General features: G+C 42.8%; 1 pseudogene; it reads left to right on the top strand.

Annotated features, from left to right (window-relative positions):
* The first annotated feature begins 10,911 nt into the window (after window positions 1-10,911).
* Window positions 10,912-11,430, top strand: LOC112867996 (nucleotide triphosphate diphosphatase NUDT15 pseudogene; annotated as a pseudogene).
* The last annotated feature ends 3,129 nt before the right edge of the window (window positions 11,431-14,559 follow it).

Raw genomic sequence — 14,559 nt, forward strand, 5'->3', positions numbered from 1 at the left:
AACCCATCAAAACAAAAAAGCAATTCACTGAATGGAAGACATTTCAAATGATATATCTGATAAGAGATTATTATCCAGAATACACTTAAAAACTTATATAACACCAAAAACAAACAATCCAATTTAAAAAATGATCACGGAGGGGTGTCTGAGTCAGTTAAACATCTGACTCTTGATTCTGGCTCAGGCCATGATCTCCCAGTTTGTGAGTGTGAGCTTTGTGTCTGGCCCCACACGAACAATGCAGAGCCTGCTTGGGATTCTTGGGATTCTCATTCTCCCTCTCTTTCTGCCCCTCCCCTGCTCGCTCTCATTCTCTCTCTCTCTCTCTCTCTCTCTCTCTCTCTCTCGCTCTCTCTCTCTCTCTCTCAAAATAAATAAGATAAAACTTCAAAAAAAATGAGCAAGGAACCTGAACAGACATTTTTCCAAGGAGAACATACAGAAGACCAACACAAACATGAAAAGATGTTCAACATCACTGATCATCAGGGAAACGCAAATCAGATCCACAAAGAGGTATCACCTCATACAAGTCAGAACAGCTGTATCGAAAAGGCAAGAAACAAGAAGAAAAGGATGTGGAGAAAAGGGAACCCTCAGGCACGGCTGGCGGGAGTGCAAACTGGTGCAGCTGCTGTGGGAAACAGTATGGAGGTTCCTCAAAAAGTTAAAAATTGAAATACCATCTGATCCAGTATTTCTACTACTTTGAGTACTTCCCCAAAGAAAATAAAAACACTAATACAAAAAGATACATGCACCCCTATGTTTACTACACTATTATTTACAATAGCTGAGATATGGAAGCAACCTAAGCGTCCAGTGATAGAAGAATAGATATAGAAAATGTGAGGTATACATGTATATACACGATAGAATATTACCCGTAAAAAAGAATGACATCTTGTATTTGCAACAACATGAATAGGTCTAGAGAGTATTAGTCTAAATGAACTAATTCAGAGAAAGACAAGTACCATGTGGTTTCACTTACATATGAAATCTAAAAAAAAAAAGAAAAAAAAAAGCAAGCAAACGAATAAAAGAACAGAAAAAAACTCAAATCCAGGAAAACAATCTCCCAGAAGGGAGGTAGGTGGGAGTAGGGATGAAATACGTAAAAGGGATTAATAGGTACAAACTTCCAGTTATAAAATAAACAAGCCACAGAGATGAAAATACAGCAGAGGGAGTTTAATCAATAATATTATAATGACACATGGTGACTACATTTATAGTGGTGAGCACTGTGCACAGAGTTGCCGGATCCACTATACTGAACCCCTGAAATTAACATAACACCTCATGTCAGCTCTGCTTCAACAGTAATAAAGAGTCACATCATATTTTGCACGTTCCGCATGCATTCGTTCATTAGTCACCTCCCCAAAACACTTATTCCAGAGTCTTGTTCTTTCCACTTTTTCATTGCATCTGAGTTGTACATGTTAATTATGTAACTAGCTATTATTGGTAAATAATAAAAGGCACTGGTTGGGGCGCCTGGGTGGCGCAGTCGGTTAAGCGTCCGACTTCAGCCAGGTCACGATCTCGCGGTCCGTGAGTTCGAGCCCCGCATCGGCTCTGGGCTGATGGCTCGGAGCCTGGAGCCTGTTTCCGATTCTGTGTCTCCCTCTCTCTCTGCCCCTCCCCCGTTCATGCTCTGTCCCTCTCTGTCCCAAAAATAAATAAACGTTGAAAAAAAAAATTAATAAAAAAAAAGGCACTGGTTGAAAATGTCACAGAGTTGCAGTGGTCCCCTCTGAGCAGCAGTATGGGGAAATGGCAGGGGTGGAAGGAAGCAGGGAAGCTTGAGAGAGGAAACTGTCTTCCTGTGGAGAAGCTCCTGGGAGCACGTGAGCCGGTGCTCAGCCCTCCAGGCAGTTTTTCCAGCACCTTAGAGAGCGTGTTCCTTTGGCTCGTCACTGACATGTCAGCACTGCAGCAAATATGTCCGGCAAGCTTCTTCATCAGCACCCAGTACATGTGTCTGGGGCGGCCACCTCCTCTGCCACCAGCTCTCAGCCTGTCTGGGCAGCTGCCTTCCAGGCTCTTGGTTCTTGGTTCCCTGTCTGCACCCCCTCTTGCTGTTGAGGTAGTGGATGCTTCCTGCACCTCACATTCCTACGTTGCCGAGAGCCCAGCTTTACCTCTTTCTAACATTCTTTTACTCAGTAATGACTTTTTTGTATTAAATTTCCCTGTTCGCATACAGGAGAAAAAATCAATATCATAAAGATGGCAAATCTCCACAAATCAATCAGAAGATTAAATGCACATTTCATCCAAACTCCCGAAAGAACTGACGTATGTGTGTTGGGAGGGGGGTGGTGTTTTTGCTTGGGGAACTAGAATTATTGACCTTAAAATCTATATGGAAAGAGTAAAGGACAAAAATTACTGAATATAATTTTGAAGAATATGGTGGAGATTTGCCCTATTAGATAAGGTTATTATGCAGCTGTAATAGTTACATCATGGGGCATTGGTGAAAAGACAGAAAACTAGACAAAGAGAAACAGAATAGAGAATCCAGATCTAGACCAAGACACAAGTGGAAAGTGGATATATGGCAGGGACGGCATAAGAAATTAGAAATAAAATAATAGCTAACACGTATTGAGTCTTAACTTTATGATAGGCACTAAGTGTTTTGGATTTAACTCATTTTAGATTTAACTCATTTAATACCCCCAAAAGTCCTACAACATAACTACTATTATTATTATTATTATTCTTGTATTACAGATGGAGAAACTGAAGCCCAGAGAAATTGAGTGGCATTTTCAAGATTACAGTCCTAATTGAAAGTGAAGCTAGAGGTTGAACCCAGGCAATTTGATCCCACAGCCCACTGCCTTAGGAGGGTAAAAATTTGTAGTTCAATAGATGGTGACAGGACCATTAATTCATAAAATTGTCATTAGTTCCTTACCTCACGCCATACGTAAAATCAAATACAAAAGAATTAAAGACTTGGATGAAAAAATTGTTTTAACTTTCAAAAGACTATGGCGGAGTATTTCTATGACTTAAAAGTAGCAAAGGACTGCATAAACACAAACACACACAAAATAAAACATGCCACAAAGAAAACGAATTATCAACTTGACTACCTTTTGTAGTATATAAAACATAAAACTTTTGTATGACAAGAGGATTTTATTGTGAAAGTGTGAAGACAAGCCATCCGCTGAAAGAAGTGCACACTGGCTGAGAAGTTCTCAACCACATGTAAAGAGCGGTTACAAATAAATCAGTAGGCAAATGAAGCAAGGATTGGAACAGGCTAGTCGCAGACAGGAAAATCAAATGGCAAATAAAAATAGGAAGACCTGCCCAACCTCTCTAATCACAAAAAAGAATTTCCTATCAGATTGGCAAAAAGAATCTAGGTCCGACAACTCCAAGTGTTGGTGGGTATATGAAGAAGTGGGAGCCATCACACGCTGTTAGGAGTGTAGATGGGTAAAACTACCTGGGGGAGTAATGTGCATTGAAGGTGCATCTAGGGGTGCCTGGGTGGCTCAGTAGGCTAAGTGTCTGACTTTGGCTCAGGTCATGATCTCATGGTCCGTGAGTTCGAGCCCCGCATTGGGCTCTGTGCTGACAGCTCAGAGCCCGGAGCCTGCTTCGGTTTCTGTCTCCCCCTCTCTGACCCTCCTCCACTCAGGCTCTCTGTCTCAAAAATAAATAAAAATTTTAAAAAATGAAATAAAATTAAAAAATAAAAAATAGTAATAATAAAGGTACATCTATATGAAGATCTCACAATTCCACTCCTCCACGGAGATGACATTCTGGATAATTTTTACTCTTGTGTTGCATTCACTGGGCGAACATGCTACTCCTAGCACGCCACTGATAGACATTCATGCTGTTTCTAATTTTTTGCTATTATGATATTATGATACATAAAATTACAATACACAGTTGTCAAGGTTTCTTTTCCCATTTATGAAAAACTGCCTCTGCAGTAAAGTGAGGACAAGCTGTATGTGGAAATAATTCCCTCCATTTACTGATGGCCTGTGTGCCAATTGTGGTACCTACATTATTTGATTTAAAACGGTGATGATCAGGGGTGCCTGGGTAGCTCAGTCGGTTAAGCATCCGACTTCGGCTCAGGTCATGATCTCGCGGTTCGAGCCCCACATCGGGCTCTGGGCTGACAGCTCAGAGCCTGGAGCCTGCTTCGGGTTCGGTCTCCCTCTCTCTCTCTGCCCCTCCTTGGCTTACATTCTGTCTCTCTCTCTCTCTCTCTCTCTCTCTCAAAAGTAAATAAACATTAAAAATTGTTTTAATAAAAAATAAATAGAAAAAGAGGGGCGCCTGGGTGGCGCAGTCGGTTGGGCGTCCGACTTCAGCCAGGTCACGATCTCGCGGTCCGTGAGTTCGAGCCCCGCGTCGGGCTCTGGGCTGATGGCTCAGAGCCTGGAGCCTGTTTCCGATTCTGTGTCTCCCTCTCTCTCTGCCCCTCCCCCGTTCATGCTCTGTCTCTCTCTGTCCCAAAAATAAATAAACGTTGAAAAAAAAAATTTAAAAAAAAAAAATAAATAGAAAAAGAAACCAATCGCAATTTCAAATGACATAGTTATCATTATGCTTTTTTGCCACTTTGATAAAATATGAAAAGTGTTGGGTGCTACAAAGGCCCAAAACAAATGGCCAAATTGCCCTCAAAGATGGGACACTCTGGGTGTACAAACGAGGAAGCCAACACGCCTGACTTCAAATGCCACCAAGCTGGAGTCACCACTCTACCCAGAGGGTCTCACTGGCAACAGCTGCCTTAGGTTCTGGAGCTGTCACGGTTCCCATGGGCACAACAGGAACATGGGCACTTGCACAAAGCAGCCGGTACTCCCACATCCTCCATTCAAAGCCTGGTGCCTCAGGTGTCAGCCTCTAAAATCATGTGATGTGAATGTCCTTCTGGAAAGAAAAGAACCAAGAACTGAGTCACCTCCCGGGGGTAATTTGAAAGACCAGGCAAGTTCACTTTTCCAAAACATCTGTCTTCCCACCCACCCTTAACACGTCGCTATTAAAAATCTGATTCTTTTTTTAAAATGAAGACATAATTGACATAAAATCTGATTCTTTTTTTTTAATTAAGATATAATTGACAGTTGACAGATGTATATATTGTGATACATTGTGTGTATGTGTGTATATATCACCTTAATAAGTCTAGTTAATATCCTAGATGAGAAAGATTTTCAGGGCGTGGGAGTTCCCTCATTAAAGCGCCAATTGCACAGGGAAATTAACACTTAATTTGAAGACCTGCCTAAAATAAGGCAGGCAAAGCCACAGGTCGTGGGCCGAGGCACAGACAAGGAGAACATGAAAGTCAAGGTGAGTAAAGGCCAGTTTAGAGCTGCCTAATGCATAGACCTGTTAGAAGGAAAACTACTGCCCAGAACAAGCAAATCTGCTGAATATGGAAAACAGAACCCGTTGTCAAAGACAGTGGCACTGAAGAGAATTTTTTTATCTACACTTTATGTGAGATTTGAGTATGTCCTCTACCTATTGCCTGCCTCAGTCTCCATATAATACCATACTCTCTTTGATGACGGTTATGGTTTTGCCTTTAATTAACCTTGGCAAGGAAAGGGCTGAATTCTGTGTTTATTATTCTTACTGCTGGATCTGTGGCCATAATGGCTAGAAATTGTCCCTGGGTCATCAGAATCGGTAGGTACGCTTGCCTTGTTGTTGTTGTTGTTGTTGTTGTTTTTTGGTTTGTTTTTATTTTGTTTTGTTTGCCTTCATACCCTGGAATCTTCTGTCTCATCTTCATATTACCTTTGTGTCTTATCTCCCACTTGGAAGATTATAGAGTCCTGAAGACCCCTCCTACCACACGTCCCTGTTTCCATCCTAGTAGGCAAGATAAACGCTGGATTATAATACATTGTGCTTCGGTACAATGATAAGAAGCACACAGATTAAAACTGCCTGCAATTCTAGAGGAAACATTCATGTAACACCTTTCCCAAGTTCCCTTCAGGGACAGATTCTGTGGCTATCAAAGGTCCCATAGGAGCGATCCAGGAACTCATGGTCCAGGGACACTGGGCAGCTCCAAGGGGCAACAGAGCAGTGATGGGGACCTGGACGCTAAGCTAGACTCCTCAGGTATGGGGTGGGGCAATCAAGCCACTTGAACCTGTAGGGGCCGAGGGTAAGCTTCCAGGAATGTGCCACTTCGGCATATTGATTATTTTAAATAAAAGCCACCTAAGAGACAGCCCGTGGAAGAACAACGCTCAGAACCTCTCCTGTCCCCCTGAAAGCAGGAAATACATCTCCCCGGTGAAAGGCACCCTCCCTGAGGAGGTAAAGAGACCTCCTTGCCACCAGAGGGAGGATTGTTTAGAGCCCACAAGGCTGTAGGAACAACCCTTGTTACTTTTTACTGATTTACTACCACAGCCCAAAGTCTGTTTATAATTCCTCACTAATGGAAGCTCTCAAGGTTAAGTTTCCTTTGTCTTGTCAATTCCTCACAGATTTACTGTCTCTTTGTCTAAAAAGTATAAAAACCACACGCCTCAGTCATTCCTTAGGTCTCAATTTCATTTCCGGGTCTTTGCGCGCGGGTAATAAAGCTTTGGGGCTTTTTCTCCTGTTAATCTGTCGCACGTAAATTTTATTCCGAGTCCAGCGGGAAGACTCTAAAGGGGAGAGGAAGAATACTTTCTTCCCTTCACGTCCATTGGTACAGAGAACGTGCTAGAACCCCTTCCCTCCTTTCCTGGTTTCCAACTAGAAGGGATCACCTAGACTGTGGTCTTGCCTTGTGTTGACTAGGTGACTAATGGCAAATTCCTGTGTTTGTGTGATCACAGTGTCATTGAGAAGCCAAATTCCTGCCCCACCCTGCCTCTGCGTGTTTACAGTCCACAAGTTGCTAGAAACTGAATGTTCTAGCATGGAGGGGAGCCATTCCTTTGGGCATGAGAGCTGCCAGCAGGCTTGAGCAGAGCCCCGAGGGTGTCCCTGACTTCCTTGCCTAGAACACTGACTGGCAGAAGACATAAAACACAAAATAAAAAAGCCCTGATGAAGGAATGGAAGAATAGGGAGAGGAAGACAGGAAGGAGTGAAAAAGGACAAAAGTGGTCAGAATACAGCACGCACTGAATTAAAGAGTGAAAGGAAGTCTTAACTTGGTTAACTCTGTAGAAGAAAGAGTGGAAACAGAATAGCTACTTCAACTCATCTTTGAAAAAAAATTTAAGTTATTTATTTTTTTAATATTTATTTATTTTGAGAGGGAGAGAGAGAGAGAGGGAGGGAGGGAGGGAGGGAGGGAGGGAGGGAGAGGAGGGGCAGAGAGAGAGTCCCAAGCAGGTTCTGCGCTCACTAACGCAGGGCTTAAACTCACGAACCGTGAGATCATGACCTGAGTTGAAATCAAGAGTCGGATGCTTAACCAACTGAGCCACCCAGACGCCACTCTTTGAAATTTTAAGTCCCCTTTGTTTCTTCTGGTCCTTAGAGAGGTTGCCAAGGTGTATTTTTTTTTTTTTTTTTGTAGCCTCTGTGTCCTTGCAAATGTGTGTGCTTGTAAAATACATCCATGTAAAATGCACACATATGATACATAGTAGTAATTCTGGGATTCAGTCACTAGAGGGAGGCAAAGGAACGTGAGAAAAGCTGCAGTGGCCACCAGACAGGACCATCCTAGACCCGATCTGAGAACGCGTTACTACCTTGACCAGGCGAGATCAGAAATCAGAAGAATTAGAGTCTTCTGCCTTGTCCTTCATTCAAAATGTGTACCTACATTTAATCAGTGTAACAGACACATTCCCTAAGAATAAGAAAAAAGCTGCTTATTGTAGAACAATGCAGAATTAATGAGTCCAAGCCATAAAGGGCTATTGGCTCGTCAGGTCAGTGCTGTTACTCAGCTGGAAAACATGTGGGAACCACAGCCTTCAACCACATGCTCTCTAGCTGTGCAATCCTTACCAAGTGACTGGTCCTCTCGGAACCCCAGTTTTTCATCAGTACGAGAGCCACAGTAATTGTTTCCACCTTGTTGGGTTGCTATATAAACTTAGAAACGAGAAACTTCCCCACAAAACAGCAAAGAACTACATGGACACAAGTCCGATCATAAGTATTCACCATGAATTCAGGATTCAAGGTCGTCTGCTTAATCATGCTCTTAAGTTTTCCAGGCAAAGTCCATAAACCGTAGTTCTCGAAGGGAAGGAGGTAAGACCCTTGCTGTTAGCATCTGACATGGTACCCGGTAAATAGTAGCTAAATTTTTTTGAAGTTTCTTAAATGAATGAGTAAAAACACTTACATGTAGGAAAACCATATAATTTTGCATCTAAAACAAACCTTTCTTTTTGTAACTGAAAGGAAACAGAATTAGCAATTACTCCAGGAAATGGGTCAAAAGCAGGACTGTCCCAGGCCAGCCAGGACATAAGACACTTATGTCTTATATAGCACTTAGTACACCATAGGTGCTGCCCCAAACATATTATAGTACTAACTCACTTAATCTTTACAACAATACAGTAAGGTTGATACTATTATTAATCATATTTGACAAATATTTATTGGCCATCTACTATATGTCTTAAGTCCTCTAGGCTCTTGGGACACATCAGAGACAACTATGGGGCACCCGGGTGGTTCACTCGGTTAAGTTATCTGCTATCTTACTATCTGCTCAGGTCATGATCTCACGGCTCATGAATTCAAGCCTCATGTTGGGCTCTCACATGGTGGAGTCTGCTTGGGATTCTCTTTCTCTCCCTCTCTCTCTCTTGCCCCTTGCTCTCTCACTCTCTCACTCTCTCTCCCTCTCTCAAAAATAAATTAACATTAAATAGTTTTTTAAAAAACAACTACAAAAACAAAGATTTCTGTCATTAAAGGGGAGGGGATGAGAAAGTCAGACAGTGAACTATAAACATAATAAATAAACTACATAGCATACGAAAAGGCCATTGGGCTGCGGACAAAAGCAAGAGAGAAAATGTGGCTATGGCAATATCACATAGACTGCCCGCCATGACTGAGCCCCTGTTCCAACTGAGGCGATCTGTCTCCAGTCCCTGATTTCGACCTCGACACTGTTTTCCCTTTCAGTTCTGACGTGCACCTAACCCCACATGCAAATTCATTTCCTCCGTAAGTGGCCGAGGGAAGCTCACAAAATCTGGTGATCCCTTCTTTTTTTTTTAATGTTTTATTTATTCATTCATTCATTTATTCATTTATTTATTTGAGAAGGACAGAGACCACGCGAGTGGGAGAGGGGCAGAGAGAGAGGGAGAGAGAATCCCCGGCAGGCTCTGAGCTGTCAGCACAAAGCCTGATGTGGGGCTTGAACTCATGAATCCGTAAGATCGTGACCTGAGCCTAAACCGAGGGTCAGACATTCAACCAACTGCGCCACCCGGGCACCCCCTGGTGATCCTTGCTTAAACTCAACTCCGTATGCCAGACCTTTGCCACAACCGATGGCTTGATTAGGGCCACAGCCTAGCTCACACCGGATGCTGCGCCCCTGGAACTGCTTGCCTGCTCTGCGTTCATGAGTCTGGGGAGACGGCCAGACAAGCCCACCAGACAGGAATAAACAAATGACTTGGAGGGGAAGGGACAGGCTGTTGGGAAGTCTCAACTGCTTGAACTAATACTGGCACTTAAGCATGGCTGAGCCAGTGAAACCACATGATGTTGAACTTCCTCTGCATCCCACCCCCCACCCTGCTCTGTCTCCTGTGTGTACCTCTTGCCCTTCCTCATCTTGTGACTCTGGCGGAACTCCAGGGTGGTCATTCAACCTGTCTCTAGACACCCTGGGCCAAAAAAGGAAGAAAGGGCAAGCGCAGACTCCAGGGCAAAGCTGACTGCCAAAGGCACCGTCAATGGCCTGAGGCTGGCCAGGGAGCACAAAGGGATCTTTAAATGGGAAAGTCAGCCCGCAGAAAGGGATTCAGCATATTCCCACGCGAGGGACACCCACCTGCAAAGGGATGAATACGCACAGCACACACAAAAAACGACTGAAGACAAATCTTACACCTAAATGAAAAAATAAAACTACAAAGCTCAGGGGGAAAAAATATGGGAGTAAGTCTTCATGACCTTGGGTTAGGCAGGGACTTCTTAGACATAACAACAACAACAAGAAAAAAAAAAAAAAAAAAAAAAAAAAAAACAGGAAAAAACTGATAAATTGGGTTTACCAGTTTACCAATCTTAATGTTGCTTCGGGCAACAGTAAGTCTAAAGACAACCAACAGACCTGGAAAAAAATATTTCCAAAGCCTATATCCAACAAGGGCATAGCACACAGGATATATGAACAATTCTTACGACTTAACAAGAAAAAAGGCGACCTAATTTTAAGATGAGAAAAGAGTTTAACGGACAGTTCTCTAAAGAAGACACATTAGTCTATAAGCACACGAAAAAGATGCTCGATCGTTAGGGAAATGCAAATAAAACCACAAGGAGATGGTACTTTGCACCCGCCGGGAAGGCTGAAATTACCAAGATGGACAATCACAAGTATTGATAAGGATACAGAGAAATCAGAACCACCAGACACTGCTGACAGGAACATACGATAACTCACTGACTCTGAAAACCAGTTTGGCAGTTAAATGTTAAACATACAGCCCCCAGAGGACTTAGCGGCTCCTATCATAGGTATCTACCCAAGAGAAATGAAAACATACGTCCACACAAAGATCTGCACACAAAGCTTCATTGCAACATTACTTGTAATAGCCTAAACGTATAAACGATCCAAATGTTCACCCAATGATTAAAGGATACACAAATGCGGGGGCCTTCATACAACAGAATACTATTCAGCAATAAAAAGGAATGAAGTCCAACACAGGCTACGATATGGATCAAACTCAAAAACACCATGCTAAGGGCCGTGCTCCCCACAGCCTCCCGCCCTATGACCTTTTGCATGGAGCTCCTGGAGCTGGGGTAGGAGCAGCGGTGAGCAGCTGCAGGCATCCTCGCTGCGTCCTCCTGGGGAAGAGATAAGGGGCAGGTTCCAACTTCCTGGGGCCCATCTGAGTTCAGTGACGGTCGGGAAGAATGCACGCAAAGGCGGAGCAGGGAAGAAGTAACTCTTCACCTGAGAAGTGTTCGCTTTGCCTCCGTTGTGAATTATTTTGTTGGGGAAGAGAATTAGCCTCACGTCACTATATTCACAAAAGGAGAGGTGGATGACTCGTGATCCAGAACCAGGAAACACAGAGCCTGAAAAAAAAATGAATGCTGAAAGGAGGCTGGCAGCCTTCTCCACTGGACCAGCCTTTCTGGGCACCATGTTGCTTAAGGGAACAAGGCTATGACCCATTTAAAGAAGATTCGGACCATCTGGCAGGATACAAAGGACATCATCTCTAGGGGAACAAGAAGATAACCTGATTCACTTAGAGAAGACAAAATAAGGTCCAGTTAGAGAAGGAAACGCATCTACGTTTCAGAACAACTCCACTGTATCTAGAAAGTTCCAGATGATTGCCAGTCTACGTGCCCTCTCTTGATATTCCCATCACCCTTTCAGCCAGTACTTGAGAAACTTTCTCTGGCATTATGTCATGAATTGCATTTCAGGCTCAGAAAATGTGATAAATGGTGACATTTGGTGGTTCTGTTTTCCGTATTTCTTCTCTATGATGCCTGCTGTGTGGCAGCTCAAACGGACATCCTAATTCAGCTCAGTATGCCTGTTGCAGAATTTACTGTGTTTGTGGATTTTCCCCTTCCGTTTTATTTAAAACAAAACAGTTTTGGTGCTGTATTGTGACAGTCCTTGCAACGACAGTGAACAGGACAGGTCATTTGGGTATACTTCCCAGGTTTCTGACTGGAAACCTAAGCCAAACCATCTGGAATCTTCCCTAGCATTAACGTATTCTCTGTGAGACCCAGCCTCCTTGTATGTAACAAGGAGATTAGACGAGGGCAGGGGTTCTCAAAATGTGGTCTGGGGCGGTCCTTGAGACCCTTTCAAGGGCACTCAAGGTCACTGCTGTTTTTGTAATGCTAAGACATCATTTGCCTTTCCCACAGCTATTCTTTCATGAGTGCATAGAGAGAGGAGTTTTCTGGAAGCCACATGATGTGTACTATTGTGACAGAAGAAACCAGGCACGCCATGGATAAAACTCTCTTCCATAGGTTTATCTCAAACATACTTGATGAGGGAATTCATTGAGATACCTCTTCAGGCTAGTACTAACCCAAGCAGATGTCTTAGAGCTTCAAAAACTTACCACAAACCTGTAGAGTTTTTCCATGTCTGCTAAATTTTTGGTAGACAGACTCATAAGGAGCTTGTGAGCCTTTTCGTTTGTTTTAAATTCACCCAATTATACATGAAGGTCTATTTCAATGGAAAGAGAAAATTACCTGGGGGCTTATTTATAGGAAAAGGTAAAAAGAAAAGTGCTATTAATATAAATATACTTACCCCAGCACCTAGTATGCTAGTTGGCATCCAGTAATCACTCAGTAAATATTTCTCTAAATGACTAGATGAATGAAGCAGGATTTACTCTTAAGTAAGCAGTTAATTCTTAGATGGTTTGAGAACTGCCTTTACTAGAAAAAAAAAACAAAAACAAAAACTAATGATGACCACTAGCAAAATCCTCTTAAAATTAAATGTCAGTTTAGGTTCTGCCAGGATGCTGGGGAGTCTAAAGTTGCTCTTCATCTATTGGCCAGATCAAGCCCTGAGGGGTCCTTTGTCCTAAGATAAGCAAGAGCCACATCCTAGCAAAGGTCTTCCAAGTGGAGCTTGATATGAATTTGGTCTCCCTTAGTTCCACTTAGAAGAGACTGGTTCTTTGATATTGTCACTGTCAGCTTTCCAAATAAGACAAATGCTCTCAGATGAAATATTCTCTTCTTTGGGGCACCAAAGATGATGTTAACTGGAGACGGCGGAGAAGGAAAGTTCAGGGAGTCGTGTGTATGGGAGAAATCTGGCTTCTTGCAGCATAAAACCAATCACGTATTGATGCTGTGTCTATGTGGTTTTTTAACGAGGTTATTTGTGTTGTAATGAGAAGTCAGTGTGCGCTCGAGTAGTGTTTAAGTATTTAGGTTTTTGCCTAATAACATGGCTTAATAGCTTTGTCTGCAACAATGTAGCATTCCTCATTTTATTTATGAGAACAATTCGTGGGCGCAAGGAACCGAGCAGCCAGCAAGGAAGCTGGGCTGTTCACCGGCTTCAGGTGGACTTTCTATCCCTGTCCTCCATTCTTTCTTTTCTTTTTTATCCTTTTCAGATTCACTTTCCATCTCTTGTTTGAGGATTCCCCAAACAACGTTATCTACAGCTCAGACCTTTGTTCTAAGCTCCAGGCCCAATCACACGTGAGTCATTGCCACATGAGATTTTCCACTTCTGCATTTCCTCTTGTATTCCTCTCAAGGAAATGACTCTGCCATCAGCCGAATGGCCCGAATTGGATTCCCTTTCCCCACAAAAAGCAGCCACTCTTTTTTGTCCGTTCTGTTTCTCTCATGCCTTTGTTTGTTGACTTAATGGCTGAAATGGGAACATTTATGTTACATCTATTTTACAACTTTAAAAGACTAACAATGTTATATGCCAAAAATCATTAAATTGTGTACTCTTCCAGTATAATTAACATGCAGTGTTACATTAGCTTCAGGTGTACAATATAGGGATTCAACAATTCTATTCATTTCTCAGTGATCATCATGATGAGTGTACTCTTAATCCCCTTCACGAATTTCACCCATCCTCCTACCCACCTCCCCTCTGGTAACCATCAGTTTGTGCTCTATAGTTAAGAGTCAGTTTCTTGGGGGGCGCCTGGGTGGCGCAGTCGGTTAAGCGTCCGACTTCAGCCAGGTCACGATCTCACGGTCCGTGAGTTCGAGCCCCGCGTCGGGCTCTGGGCTGATGGCTCGGAGCCTGGAGCCTGTTTCCGATTCTGTGTCTCCCTCTCTCTCTGCCCCTCCCCCGTTCATGCTCTGTCTCTGTCTGTCCCATAAATAAATAAAAACGTTGAAAAAAAAAATTTTAAATAAAAAAAAAAAAGAGTCTGTTTCTTGGTTTGTCTCTTTATTTCTTTACGTGTTTGTTTCTTAAAGTCTACAAGTGAGGAAATCACATGGTATTTATCTTTCTCTGACTTATTTCACTTAGCATCGTACTCTCTAGATCCATCCATATTGTTGCAAATGGCAAGATTTCATTATTTTATGGCTGAGTAATATTCCACTGGGTACACACACACACACACGCGCGCACACACACACACACACACACAACATCTTTATCCACTCATCATTCAAGGGACATCTGGACTGCTTCCATACCTTGGCTATTATAAATAATGCTGCAATAAACACAGGCGTGCATATATCTTCTTGAATTAGTGTTTCCATTTTCTTGCAGCAAATACCCAGCATGGAATTACTGGATCATACTGTGATTCTATTTTTAATTTCTTAAAGAAGCTCCACACCATTTTCTGCAGTGGCTGTGCC

The sequence above is a fragment of the Puma concolor genome, chromosome B4, assembly GCF_028749965.1.
Source record: "Puma concolor isolate L17-30 chromosome B4, mPumCon1.1.hap2, whole genome shotgun sequence".
Taxonomy (NCBI): domain Eukaryota; kingdom Metazoa; phylum Chordata; class Mammalia; order Carnivora; family Felidae; genus Puma; species Puma concolor.